Source organism: Petaurus breviceps, unplaced genomic scaffold (genome assembly GCF_028583685.1).
Source record: "Petaurus breviceps papuanus isolate PSGF00001 unplaced genomic scaffold, PetGlider_PUasm1.0 90897, whole genome shotgun sequence".
Taxonomy (NCBI): Eukaryota; Metazoa; Chordata; class Mammalia; order Diprotodontia; family Petauridae; genus Petaurus; species Petaurus breviceps.
In genome coordinates this window covers 15437121-15452789 of record NW_027187374.1, presented here as the reverse complement: position 1 = coordinate 15452789, position 15669 = coordinate 15437121, and the positions used below count along the sequence as shown (strand labels likewise).

At 38.0% G+C, this 15669-nt stretch overlaps 1 protein-coding gene across 2 annotated transcripts in view; it reads right to left on the bottom strand.

The window, feature by feature from the left end:
* Window positions 1–15669, bottom strand: part of DOP1B (DOP1 leucine zipper like protein B) — a 171634-nt gene that overhangs the window by 91895 nt on the left and 64070 nt on the right. The window lies entirely within an intron of this gene.

The window sequence follows — 15669 nt, the reverse complement described above, 5'->3', positions numbered from 1 at the left end:
TGCACGAACAAAATCAATTCATCTGGGAAAAAAAGGGTAATTGTTGACTGGGAAAATAATCTTTATAAGAAATATCTCTGAAAAGGGTTTTACATCCAAGATATCATAGGATCACTAAGTTAGAGTCAAAAGGAACTTTAGAGGTAATCGAATATAACTTATCCATTTTACAGAAGAGTAAACTGAGGCTTAGAGAGATTAAGTTACTTACTTATGGTCACAGAGCTAGTAAATGCCAGAAACCAGGTTTGAATCCAGGTCATCCTGACTCCAAGTTCAGCCTGTTATCCACAATGACTTATTACTCAAGGAATGATGATGATACCAATAAGTAACAATAATAATAGCTAGTTACTATGTGCCAGATGCTGTGTTAAACACATTTCAAATATCTCATCTGAATTTCTGGGTCAGGTGAGCAACAAGATGTCGGACTAGACATTTCCCATGATTCTTGCCACCTCTTAAAAACAAATTATGTGCCAAAGATAAAGCAATTTTAGCTATTTCCATGGTCTAAGATACTCTAGTACAAAAGAAACTCAATAAAACAAAAAAACTGAAACCCAGGACTGATGCTTACTAATCTTGAGTTCACTTAGCACCCTTACGCCACCTCCCATACCATCAGTGGTGAGGCTGCACTAACAGATTCTAAGACACAACACAAGCTTACACCAAAACCCATTCCTGCATCTCATTTTCCCCTCCCTCTTTCTAGTGCTATAACAGCAGCCTATAAAATAAATCTTAAAAAACCAAAAGCATTTCTATTTAATAACAAAACATATGGAGCAATAATAAAAAGGAAATTTTAATCTACTAAATAACTACAAAATGCATAAAATATCTGGGGATCAACCTCCCAAAGCACACAAAAGACTTGTATAGATTCAATTACAAGGTGTTCCTTAAAGAAATAAAGAACAAACTAACTTGCTGGAGGAATATTCATTGTTCATGGTGAGGTTATACCAATATAATAAAAATGACAATATGCCAACATTAATTTACACTTTTAATATGATGCCAATCAAATTACTAAGGGGATACTTTACAGACCCTGATTAAATAATAACAAAACTCATTTTAAAAAAGAAAGCTCTAGAATATCAAGGGAAATGATGAAAAGAGGTGAGGACAAAAGTGAAATAGCATTTATGGATAGGTGAACAATTTATGAATAAACAAGAGATAAAGAGCACTGTGAGGTATAAAACAGATAATTTTGATTACATTAAGTTAAAAAGGTTTTGAACAAATAAAACTAACATAGCCAAAATCAGAAGGAAAGCAAAAAACTGGGAAAAAAATTTATAGATGGTTTCTCAGATAAAGGTCTCTTCTCTAAAATATGTAGACAACTTTGTCAAATTTATAAGCTTATGAACCATTCCCCAATTGAAAATGGTTAAAGGATATGAGCAGGCAGTTTTCAGAGAAAGAAATTAAAGCCATCTATAGCCATATGAAAAAATGCTTTAAATCACTGCTGATCAGAGAAATGCAAATTAAACAACCTTGTGATATCAGATTGGCTAAAACTATTGATGGGGAAAGTGATAAATGTTGGAGGGGATGTGGAAAAATTGGGACATTAATTCACTGTTGGTGGAATTGTGACCTAATCCATCCATTTTGGAGAATGATCTGGAATTATGTCCAAAGAGTTATTAGACTGCCTAAACCCTTTGACCCAGTAATAACACTATTAGATCCATTTCCCAAAATGATTAGGGAAAAAGAAAAAGAACCTATATGTTTTAAACTATTTATAGCAGCTCTCTTTGTGATGGCAATGAAGTAGAAATTGGAGGGATGCTTGTCAACTGGGGAATGGATGAAGAAGTTATGGTATATGTTTATGACGGAATACTACTGTGCTATAAGAAATGATGACTGCAATGATCTTAGAAAAACATGGAAAGACTTATATAAAATAAAGAAAAGTGAAATGAGCAGAACCAGGAGAACACTGTGTTAAAATGAAAGTGATAGTGAGTGAGACCTTAATAATTTTAGAAGATCAGACTTAGGCAGAGTCAAGATGGAGGAGTAGAAGCACGACCTCTGAGTGGCTCAGGCTTCCACCTTCCCCAATCTATGTAAAAAGGGGACTCTGAACAAACTTTGGAGCTGCAGGACACACAAAATGACACAGAGAAGCTAACCTCCCGCTGAGGACATCCTGGCAGGGTGGCAGGAATCAGCCAGCACAGCGCTCAGTGGAGGTTTTTTAGCCCCAGAGCAGGCCTGACCAGCCGCTGGCCAGAGGGACACAGCAGCAGCAGCAGCTGTGGTCATTTCCAGAATTATGAACATATAGATGTGAAGGACAAAGTGAGAGGTCAGTGCAGTCTGGACTTTGGGACCCAGTAAGTGGGAGTGCATAGCTTTTGCCCCCAGGGCGAGAAGCTGCTGAGACATCCAGCACAGCCAGCTAGCGCCACATGGCAGCTTCAGCTCCTGGCCTGTGGAGTGTAGGGGGACCAAGCAACCAGTCTGAGGGGTATTCGCTCTTGCTTTAACCTGCTTGGATCTGGATTGCAGTCTAGGGTGGAAGTCCTGGGGTGTGTGTCCAGCTTGCCAGAACACATGAAGGCCTCAGAGAGGGCACCCAACTAATACCTCCGGCAGCTGAGAAAACCCCAGCATTTGGGACGAAAGCTCCCCTGTCTGGTGGCAGAGTCCTACTGTGGCAAAAAGCCCAGGGGTCAAGTGACTGAGAGGCAACATGACCAGGCAAAGGAAACAAAGCACCCAGAAGATTTCAACACTAGACTCCTATTTTGGGGACCAAAAGGAGCAAAGCATGGAACAGGAGGAAGACAGTGAAGTCAGAACTCCTGCACCAAAAGCTTCAAAGGAAAATACGAGCTGGTTATAGGCCAGAGAGAACTTTAAGAAGCAGATAAGAAAAGTGGAGGAAAAATTGGGAAGAGAAATGAGAACAATGCAAGAAAATTATGAAATGAGAGTCAACAGCCTGACTGAGGAAAATCACACCTTAAAATATAGACTAACTCAATTGGCAAAAGAGGCTCAAAAAGGCAATGAGGAGAAGAATGCATTAAAAAGCCAAATTTGCCAGATGGAAAAAGAATCTCAAAAGCTCAATGAGGAGAATCATTGCTTCAGAATTAGATTGGAGCAAATAGAAGCTAATGACTTTATGAGAAATCAAGATGCTGTTAAACAGATCCAAACAAATGAAAGAATAGAAGGCAATGTGAAATACCTCATGGGAAAAACCACTGACCTGGAAAATAGATCCAGGAGAGATAATTTAAAAATTATTGGACTACCATAATCAAAGTAAGAACTTGAAAATCATCCTCCAGGAAGTTCTCAAAGAAAACTGCCCTGATGTTTTAGAATCAGAGGGCAAAATAGAGGTTGAAAGAATCCACCAATCACCCCCTGAAAAAGATCCCAAAAAGAAAACTCCTAGGAATATTATAGCCAGGTTTCAGAATTCCCAGACTAAGGAGAGAATATTACAAGCAGCCAGGAAGAGACAATTTGAATATTGTGGAAACACAATCAGGATAACCCAGGATATGGCAGGTTCTACACTGAGGGATCGAAGGGCTTGGAATATGATATTCTGGAGGTCAAAGGAGCTGGGATTAAAACCAAGAATCACCTACCCAGCAAAACTGAGTATCATGTTTCAGGGGAAAATATGGTCATTCAGTGGACTAGAGGACTTTCAAGCATTCTTGCCGAAAAAAACAGAGTTGAATAGAAATTTGACATTCAGATACAAGAAGCAAGACAAGCATGAGAAGGTAAAGAGGGAAAAGAAATCATAAAGAACTTATCAAAGTTAAACTATTAACATTCCTACATGGAAAAACAATAATTGTAACTTATGAAACTTTTGTCAATATGAAAATAGTTGAAGGGAATAGAAATATACATATATATATATATATATGTCTCTATATATGAGGGTATATGGGCATATGAATACATATGTGAATGTGTGTATATATGTTTACAGGTATACATAGATAGAGGGCACAGGACCAATTTAACAGGAAGGGATGATACTTAAAAGGTGAAATTAAGAGGTGAGAAAGGAATATAATGAGAGGAGATGGGGAGAGACACAATGGGGTAAACTATCTCATAAAGAAGAGGCAAGGGAAAATGGCTACAATGGAGGGGAAGAATAGGAAGGCAAAAGGGAATGGGTCAACCTTATTCTCATTGAATTTGGCTTGGGGAGGGAATGAAATACATGAGAGTAGGGGGGAAGGGGATCAGAGGGAGGATGATGGAAGGGAGGACAGGCTGGGGAGGAGGGAAGTTGGAAACATCCACTTTTGAAAAGGGATGGGATTAAAGTAGAGAATAGAACAAGTGGGAGGTGGGATAGGAGGGAGGGAAACATAGTCAGTCTTTTACAATATATCTACTATGTTATTGTTTTTCATTAGCTACAGATGTACAATCTATACTGAACTGCTGATCTTCCCAGTAAGGGTGGGTGACAAGGGAGGAAGGGAATGAATCTTTAATTCAAAGTTTTAAAATTAAATGTTTTAAAATTTATATATATATATATATACATATACACATACACATACTATTATTAATACTATTTTACATGTAATTGGGAAATAAGATATACAGGCACTGGGGCATAGAGACCCACCATGCCCTACTGGAAAAGTCGAAAGGGGTATGGGACAAAATATGAGAGAGAGCAGATTGGAGGAGGGGATATCCTGTGGGACTGCTATTTTGGGGCGGTGGGTAGGGGAAAAACGGGGAGAAAATTTGTAACTCAAAATCTGGTGGAAATGAATGATGTAAATCAGAAGTTAATAAAGCATTTGAAAAAAAATAATTTTAGAAGCAGAGTTTATTCAGCCTGCGACTGCAGGGGGCATGTACCCAAATCAAGAATCCCCAAGGAGTTAGTGCTCGGGGTTTATAAAGGGAAAAACCACAACTTAACCATTAGATTACATAGTGATTAGTTCATTGCCCAGCGATCAGTTTGTTGCCCCACTGGAAAGTCCCCAAGTCTATCCCGAGAACTAAACAAAAGGGGTGGGGGGTATGGGTTCTAGGTGGCGAATTTGGGCAGGTCTCCTAGGCAGCCTTTCTTGGAAGGTTTGGGCAAGTCTGACTTGGCAGGCTTACCTACTATGGGGAAAATGAGGGATGTTCACAAAGTGGTGATTATAACAACTGCATACAGTAACTGCTTTAAGGATAACTTTGAGCGACTAAACAATTTTTACAATTATAAATACCTAAATTAACTAAAAGAGGGGACAGGGTAAAATAGAGAAGGATAACAGAATAAGATAGAGGGAAAGTTACAACAAACTTAACTATAATATGAATATAAAGAAATTCATAAAATGGAATAAAGATAACAGAATGGATTAGGAACCACAATACAATGATATGTTGTTTACAAGAAACACACCTGAAACAGAAAGATACACATACTTTTAAAATAAAGAATTAGAGACAAAATCTAATATGCTTTAGCTGAAGTAAAAAAAAAAAGGCAAAGATAGCAATCATCATTTTAAAATAAAATAAAAAACAAACCTATTTTAAAAAGATAAAAAGGGAAACTACATTTTGTTAAAAGGGACTGTAGACAATAAATTAAAATCAGTTATGTATCAAATGGCATAACATCTAAATTCTTAGAGGAAAAGTTAAATGAGTTATTGGAAGAAACAGACAGTATTTATGGATGAGGGAAAATTCATAACCAAACAAGAGACAGGTTCACAGGAAGTAAAACTGATAATTTTGATTGATTACATAATATTTAAACATTTTTCTGAAAAGAAAACAAATGCAGCTAAAATTAGAAGAAAAGCAAAAAACTGGGTGTGGGGAATCTCCATAGCAAGTTTTTCTGATAAAGGTGTCATTTTTAAAGGTGTCATTTTTTTTTAAAGCAATCGGGGTTAAGTAACTTGCTCAAGGTTACACAGCCAGTTGTTATTTCTGGGTGTGGTGCTGAGTATCTGAGCCTGGATTTGATCCAGGTCATCCCGACACTGGAGCCGGTGCTCTTACTCGCTGAGCCACCTGGCTGCCCCTAAGCAATTGGGGTTAAGTAACTTGCTCAAGGTTACACAGCCAGGTGTTTCTGGGTGGGTGCTAAGTGTCTGAGCCCGGGATTTGATCTCCAGGTCTTTTCAACACTGGAGCTGGTGCTCTTACTCGCTGTGCTACCTGGCCACCCCTAAAAGTGTCATTTTTAAGATATTTAGAAAACAAAACCAATGCAGCCAAGATTTGAAGGAAAGCAGAAAACTGGGGGGGGGGGGGGGAGGAAAGAGGGCAGATTTTGTAGCAAGTTTCTCTTATAAAGGCCTCACTTCTCAAATATATAGAGAACTAAATCAAATTTATAAGATGAATTATTCATCAAATGATAAGTGCTTAAAGAATACGAACAGGCATTTTTTCAGAAGAAATCAAAATTATTTCTAGTGAAAAAATGCTCTGGATTACTGATTAGTGAAATGAAAATTAAAAATAACTCTGAGTTAGTACTTCACACCTATTAGACTGGCTAATGTAACAGAGAAGAAAAGTGACAAATGCTGAAGAGGATGTGGGAAAATTTGGACACTAATGCACTTTTGGTGCAATTGTAAATTGATCCAGCCATTCTGGAGAGCAATTTGGAACTATGCCCAAAGGGCTATAAAACTGTGTCCCCTTTGATCCAGCAATACTACTGCTATGTCTGTTTTCCAAAGAGATTTTTTTTAAAAGAGAGAGAAAAAAGAAAAGAACCTACATGGACACAAATATTTAGGGTAGCTCTTTTAGTGATGGCAAAGAATATGTCCTAAAATAATTACCTAAAATTTATGGAATTCAGACTCAGTACACAAAGCAGTAAATACCTCAGTTGCCCATGAAAGAGTTAACCAATCCTTTAGAGAGTAGTACTTAATCTTATTTGTCTCATGGGCTTGTTTTGCAGTCCGATGACACCTAATGACCCCTTCTCAAAATAAAGTTTCTTAATAATTGGAGAAAATGATAAATTTAGGTTAGAGGTTGATGAAAATAAATATTTAACTTTTCCCCACCTAAGTTCATAGATTCTTAGAGGAAGTTAAGGTTAAGAATCCCTGCTTCTCCATTTTACACAGTAACAGTCACAGTTTGTGATGACTGATTTTGATAGACTTAGCCCTTCTCAGTAAAGCAAGGACCTAAAACAAAAGCAAAGGACTGATGATGGAAAATGCCATCCACATCCAGAGAAAGGATTATAGAGCTGGAATGCAGAGCAAAGCAGACTATTTTCTCTTTTGTTTTCTTTCTCATGATTTCTCCCACTCGTTATAATTCTTCTATGCAACACAACTAATGTGAAAATGTGTTTAATAGGAATGCATGTGTAGAGCCTATATCAGATTGCATGCCACCTTGGGGAGAAAAGGGGGAGGAGAAAAAAATTAAAAACTTATGGAAGTGAATGTTGAAAACTAAACTAATAAAAAAAGCAAAAAAACAAATCCCTGCTTTTCCTTCTAAAAATATTTAGCCTGCAGTTAGTTTCCATCCCTCAATATTCCTTAACATTTTTCTATTCACATCCCCTAACAAAATAGAACTTGCTGTAATCATCAGACATACCTTCCACATCACAATCCTAGGAAAAGTAGGGGCTGAGGCCAAAATAATCCCTTTTCTTTTGACATGACCATCTGTCCTCTCAGCAAGCTATGAGCCCAGAGTCAATCTCATCAGCTCCTACTGGTTCTATTAAATGTATTAGGCCAAGTTCCCTTAAATGCAAATTCAGGATCTAAAGATAATGAATCAATGATAGGGGAAAAAAAACCCCAAAACAATCTAACAACTATATTTGGAAAGATATATAGCAGCAAGGATATACAGGTATAACTCTCCATATTCCCTAAAACGGGAATATACTAAGGTCAGGAACAACAGCAACCCACTTTAGAATAAATGGTTTGTTAAATCAGAAGAGTTCCATCTCTCCTTGATACCACTTTATATAAGGTAATCTAAAAAGTGGGTCTTCATGCATTTAGCCTAGCTCTGTCCTGGGTCTCCATGACTAAGGGCTATATATACACACAATTTAAATTAATAATGACATAAATTTGGCATTAATTCCTGTTTATATGGATTAATTCCTCTTTATAAGGTCTGCTTTCTCTGTCTCTGGGATGAGGTGGGGCACAGACAATTTCCATCCCCCAAACCCTGTGTCCATCCTACCAATCTCAGGGGTTAAGGAGCTGCTGGCCCATGTCGGCCCTTAGGGGACAAAATTAAGGCAGAAATGAATAGCGCACTGAAATTCTGGTAAGCACTCCAGATGGACAATAAATTAGCTCCAGAATTTTCTAGAAGAAACAGTTGGGCTAAATAGCATTTGGAAAATTGTGCACTGATTTGAATGATTCTAAGCTGTTCCTTGATACAAGAACTCATCTTATTAAAATCAACATTCTTCTAATGATGCTGTGAATAAAAAAAATACCCACCACTACCTTTGATCAAAATTGTATAAGATTTAAAAAGCAATGAAGAAGCAAATCTTGAGAGTAACTATTACCAATGATGATTTGCATGTAAGAATGGGCATAAAAAAGTTTCATCTAGAAAATATATGAACGGAAGAAAAGGTTGACCAGTCTTGTAGCTAGAGTAAAAAGTTATAAATGGAAAGTCCAAGTGCTACATTGTTTTTTTTTTGTTTATTTTTAGCTTTCAACATCCATTTCCACAAGATTTTGAGTTACAAATTTTCTTCCCATCTTTCCCCTACTCCCTACTCTAAAATAGGTATTCTACTGAATACCCCTTCCCCCAATCTACTCTCTCTTATATCCTCCTCCATGCCCCCTCTGACTTTCTAGTAGGGCAAGATGGATTTCTATACCCCAGTGCCTGCATATCTTATCTCCCAGTTGTACGTACAATAAATAAATAAATAAATAAACAAATAAATGAATGAATGAATATATATATAAACATTTGATTTTAAAACTTTGATTTCCAGATTCTTTCTCTTCTTCCCTTGTCATCCACCCCTACTGGGAGAAAAAGTAATTCAATATAGGCTATACACATGCAGTTGTGCATAGTAGATATATTGTGAAAGAATGACTATATTTTCCTCCATCCTATCCCGCTCCTCGCTTATTCTATTTTCTACTTTGATCCTGTTTCTTTTCAAAAGTGTGTACTTCTAACTACCCTCCCTCCAATCTACCCTCCCCCCCAATCTGCCCTCCCTTTTATCATCCCCCCTCTTATCCCCCTTCCCCCCTACTTTCCAGTAGGGTAAGATACCCAATTTAGTGTGCAAGTTATTCCCTCCTTAAGCCAAATTCAATGAGAGTAAGGTTGACCCATTTCCTTTCACCTTCCTGGCTCTTTCCCTCCATTGTAACAGTTTCCTCTTGCCTCTTTTATATGAGGTAATTTACCCTATTCTATCTCTCCCTTTCTCTTCTCATTATATTCTTCTCTCACCTCTTAATTTTATTTTTTAGATATCATCCCTTCCTATTCAACTGATCCTGTGCCTTCTATGTATATATGTACACATGTATACACACACTCATATATGTATTTATATGTACATATACCCTCTTATATAAACATAAATGTATGTGTGTATATATATATATATACGTATATATTCCCATCAACTATCCTTATACTGAGAAAAGTCTCATGAGTTATAATTATCATTTTATCATGTAGGAATGTAAATAATTCAATTTTAATAAGTTCATAATGATTTCTTTTCCCTGTTTACCTTCTTGAGCTTCTCTTCCTTCTTGTATTTGAAAGTCAAATTTTCTTTTCAACTCTGGTTTTTTCATCAAGAATGCTTGAAAGTCTTTTATTTCATTGAATGAGGATATTTCCCTGTGAAACATGATACTCAGTTTTGCTGGGTAGGTGATTCTTGGTTTTAATCCTAGCTCCTTTGACCTCCAGAATATCATATTCCAAGCCCTTTGATTCCTTAATGTAGAAGCTGCTAGATCTTGTCTTATTCTGATTGTGCTTTCACAATACTCAAATTGTTTCTTCTTGGCTGCTTGTAATATTTTCTCCTTGACCTGGGAACTCTGGAATTTGGCTATAATATTCCTAGGAGTTTTCTTTTGGGGTTCTTTTTCAAAAGGTGATTGGTGAATTCTTTCAATTTCTATTTTGCCCTCAGGGCAATTTTACTTGAGAATTTCTTGAAAGATGATATCTAGGCTCTTTTTTTGATCATGGCTTTCAGGTAGTCTAATAATTTTAAAATAATTTCTCCTGGATCTATTTTCCAGATCAGTGGTTTTTCCAATGAGACATTTCACATTGCCTTCTATTTTTTTCATTTGTTTGGATCTGTTTAATAGTCTTGATTTCTCATAGAGTCATTCGCTTCTATTTGCTCCAATCTAATTTTGAAGGAATTACTCCCTTCAGTGAGTTTTTTAAATTCCTTTTCCATCTGGCAAATTCAGCTTTTTAAGGCATTCTTCTCCTTGTTGGCTTTTTGGGACTCTTTTGCCATTTGAGTTAGTCTGTTTTTTAAGGTATTATTTTCTTCAGTCAGGTTGTTGACTCTCTTTTCATGATTTTCTTGCATCATTCTCATTTCTCTTCCCAGCTTTTCCTCCACTTCTCTTACTTGATTTTCAAAATCCTTCTTGAGCTCCATGGCCTGTAATCAGTTCATATTTTTCTTGGAAGCTTTTGACGCAGGAGTTCTGACTTTCTTGTCTTCCTCCTGTTAGATGCTTTTTTGTCCCCAAAAAAGCATTCTATGGTCTGTTTGTACTTCCTTTGCTTGATCATATTGCCAATTACTTGACTTTTGAGCTCTTTGCCACAGTAGAACTCTGCTTCTAGAGACAGGAGCTTTGTCCCAAATCACTAGTGTTTTTGCAAATGTTGTCAGAGGTCTGAGGAGGGTGCCCTCTCTACAGACACCACACTGGTGTTTCTCACCCCAGGACCACTGCCCAAGAAAGTGAATCAACAAGTCAAAGCAAGAGTGATTACCCTCGGAATGGTCACTTGGTCCCCCTACGATCTGTAGGCCAGGAGCTCCTGAGGCAGCCACATGGCAGACGCTGTAGCCACCCTGCCTCTACCACCTCTCACCCTGGAAGCAGGCATCGGACCATGCCCTGCCTTTCCAACAGAGTTCTGGACTGACTTTTTACTTTCTTTTTGGCGTTTATGGGTTGAAAAATCTGGAAACTGCCACAGCTGCTGGTGATTTACTCTCAAGTCTAGTCTGGCCACCTTTGCCAGAGTGCACTCAGCTCCCAGCATGCTTCAATGAACCCTTCCTGTCAGCCTGCCAGGCTGCCTTCAATGGGATATTTGTTTCTCTCTGTCACTTTGTGGGTTCTATAGCTCTAAAATTTGTTTAGAGTCATATTTGATAGGTATTTGAGGTGGTTGTTGGGGGAAGTCATGGAATTTTCTGCTTCTACTCTGCCATCTTGGCTCTGCCCCCCAGGTGCTACATTGTTAACCACATAATGATGAATGAATAAGGAGGATGATAATGAAAAGGCAAATGAGCTATGCTGAACCTGGAATATCATTATAGATAAAACTATTGTCTAGAATGACTGGGATATACTATTAATCTGTAAAGGTTTAAGATCTGTGTTTTTAAAAGATGTTGCCATACTAAAAATTCAACCTCCAAACTACATGAAAAGAAAAACTTTAAAAATAGAAACCAGAGGGTAGTTAGAAACAAACACTTTTGAAAAGGGACAGGGTCAAAGGAGAAAATAGAATAAGTGGGGGGGGGGACAGGATATGAAGGAGGAAAATATAATTATCTTTTACAATATACCTACTATGGAAACATTTTGCATAACTATACATGTATAACCTATATTGAATTGCTTGTCTTCCCAGTGGGGCTGGGTGAGGAGGGAAGAAGGGAAAGAATCTGGAAATCAAAGTCTTAAAAACAAATGTTAAAAAAATTGTTTTTCTCATGCAATTGGGAAATAAGTTATACAGGCACTGGGGTATAGAAATCCATTTTGCCCTACTACAAAGTCAGAGGAGGCATGGGGGAGGATATAAGAGAGAGCAGATTGGTGGAAGGGATATTTAGTAGGCTTGCTATCTTGGGTGGGGTGTAGGGGAAATACAGGGAGAAAATTTGTAATTCAAAATCTTGTGGAAATGAATGTTGAAAACTTAACAATAAATAAATAAATAAATAACTGGGGCAAAAAATAGAGACCAAGGGGAAAACATTCAATATGGGAATTTGATAAGGTACATGTTTTTGTCATTCCATCTTCTACAGTTAAAAATGATTTTAGAAGGGGCAGCTAGGAGTCAGGAAGAGGACCTGAGTTCAAATCTGACCTCAGACACTTGACACACTTATTAGCTGTGTGAACTTGGGCAAGTCACTTAACCCCAATTGCCCTGCCTTCCCCCCTCCAAAAAGACCCCCCAAAACCCAAAAAACAAAATGATTTTAGTGAGTGTACAGAAAATAAGTTTACATCTCAGTATACTTATCAAATTATAAAGAGCATTTATGTTATCCATTTGTGAATAGTCTACATAATATTAGGTATAAAGGAATAATAGGGGAAGAGTGATTTTTCCTTATACTATTTCTAATGAAGTTCAAAAAGATGAAAAAATGAGATAATATATATAGATGATTACAAAAATAATGGTGATACTGACAATAGGTATATGCTACTGGATTGAGGAAATATACTGTAACACCAATGCAATATTTACAGTGCTTACGGTGACTATAAATATGCTGGTGTAGTTGTGAATCACAAAATGTAACAGGCTCTCCACATGGAGCACAGAGCCAAAGGATTTATTCAAATACCAGAAAACTGAGTCCCAAAACTAGAAAGTCAAAGTCATTATAGTAACCACAAAGTTGGTACACATAGTTAATGCAGTGAACACTCATATTCCCAAGCCTTCATAACAAAACAGGTTCCCTCAAGCAAGGATCCTCCTCTCTTCACTCACTCCCTCAAACAAGGATCTTCCTCTCCTCACTCATGGGGCTGGCTCTCAGAAGTTCACATCAGAAGTTCTGGCTGGCTCTTAGAAGTCCTTAGCAGAAGTTCTGGCTGGTTCTCAGAAGAAGTTCTGCCACCACAAGTTCTGTTCTCAAAATTTCTCTTCCCTTCAGGCTGGGCCTCTCCTTATATGTGGTATTAGCTCATCATCCCTGCCCCACCCTTTCCTGTTACCTCAACAAGTCCATCCCACTGTGGGATTCACAAGTTTTGGGTCTTAATACTTGACACAATTATGAACTTGAAACTAAGCGCTAAGTACCTATTAGCTTGCCAATACAAGGGGAGTGGAAGATCTTCAAATCCCATTACCATTACATGTACCTCAAAGTGGGAGTTTATGACATGGCTAAGATCCAAGAGTGGAATCAAAAGGCCCTATAAGGGCAACATTAACATGGACTCAACTAACAATATGTTGGCAAAGAAGTGTTGAACAAATGGCTGACCCATGATTTTGTTTACAGAGACAAAGAAGTTTATGATAACTATTCATGACGAGGCCTCTGACACTAGAAATTATAGAACTGTTGCCAATGTATCATGGACTTAGAATTGGAAGAAAATTTAATGGCCATCTAGGCCAACAACTTCATTTTACAGATGAAAAACCTGAGGACCAGAGAGGTTAAACAACTTGCCCAAAGTCATACAGATAACAAGGGACAAAGGAGGGATTCGAACTTGATCTTGACTCCAATACCTAAAAAGACATGATCAAGTGGCCAGGATAACATACCAGAATTATAGATCTTTCATAAGCTACTAGGCAACAAATAGCCATACTAGAAATATAGCTCCCCAAAATGAGAATTCAACAAAAAACTGTACTAGAACTGGAGCATTATCACAGGCAGAACTGAAAATCAGCATGGTATGCTGGAGAGGGCATGACATTTGGAGAAAAAAAGCCCTGGGCTCAGATCCCAATTTTGCTATGTAGAACGCTGGCCAAGTCACAGTCTCTCTTGGCTCGAATCAAATCAAGAAGAAAACTCTTCTTTCTGTAACATACATATTTGTCTCTCATGTCTTTTAATCAGTGCAGTGGAGAAAACACTGGATCTGTAGTCAAGAAGACCAGAGTTCAAATCCTACTTGTAATAACTGTTCATGATGATAGAACTCCAACATGTACTCACATGAATGTCCCTAATGCCCATATAGAGGCATTTGGCAAAATAGACCATTTGTACTTTTCCACTGTTAACTTTGTGTCAGGCAGATATGGTTTTAGCTTTTTGCTTGGATGGATCTTGGCCTGTTGCAGGGGCCTTGAGTCATTCTCCTTCTGCTGCCTTAGTTAACATTAGATCCTCCCACCAGTTCATGGTCCTGATAAAGTAACTCCCTCTACCCAAGCTTCACCCAAGCTTGGTATCAGCAAAGGTCCCTGTGAACTTTTCTACTACATCTGGGTCTGACTAGAAATGTCCCTTCCTATATCTGGAACCTGTTCTCAACCCTGGCCATTCTTGGGTATAGAATCTTGCTACCTGAACTCCAACTCTGAGTATGTTTCCTCCATGATAAGTCTCTCTCTCATTCATGCTGAGTATTTCTTGCATCCCTGGGAATAAACCTCTTTGTTTATATTGTCATACAGTTTTTGGCTGCTTGCTGTGCCACATATTAATAAAGCTCATGATTATATCATTTTTCTGAGTACCAGTTTTCTAGAAATTCAGGAACCCAGGTATTTGTTTTAACCTGAGTCATGTATTCTTACATAACATAATGTAGTTCCACAAAAGAAGCATTCATCTGTAGGTGGTTGTGAAGATCAAACATTTGTTATTGGTCAGTCATTTCAGTCGTCTCTGACTCTCCATGACCTCATTTGGGGTTTTCTTGGCAAAGATATTGGAGTGATTTGCCAATTCCTTCTCCAAGTCATTTTATAGATGAGGAACTGAAGCAAACAGGGATAAATGACTTGCCCTGGGTCACACAGCTAGTAAGTTTCTGAGGCCAGATTTGAACTCAGGAAGATGAGTCTTCCTGATTCCAAGCCCAGTGCTCTATCCACTGAGCTATCTAGCAGCCCACAAGATCAAATGACGTATTTATAAAGTGCTTAGCACAATGCATGATGCATAGGAAGTTAATAAATGCATGTTTCCTTCTTTCCTTTGATTCTTTCCCTTTCTTTTCCCTTGCAAACCTCAATCATTCCTCCAACTTTTGCTAAGCTTCAGCCACTCCCTACCTCCTTATTCCTTCCCTTGTTGCCTTTGAACAAACGTTTCTCCTCTTTGGGCTTTCAAAACTCTTAGTCCTGCTTTTCCTCCTACGTGTCTAACCCATCCTCAGTCTCCTTTGCTAGACTATCATCAATATCACACCCCTTAGTTGTGGGTATTCCCAAAGGCTCTGTTCTAGACCCCCTAAACTTCTCTCTAGTTACACTCTCAGTGACCTCATCTACTCACATGGATTTCACTTTCACCTCATTTCCAATGAAGCAAAGATCTATATATCAGTCTTGGGCTCTTCCTCAAGCTTCATTCATGCATCACTAATTGCTTATTGGACATTTCAAACTGGATGTTCCAGAGACATCCCAAACTTAGCACAT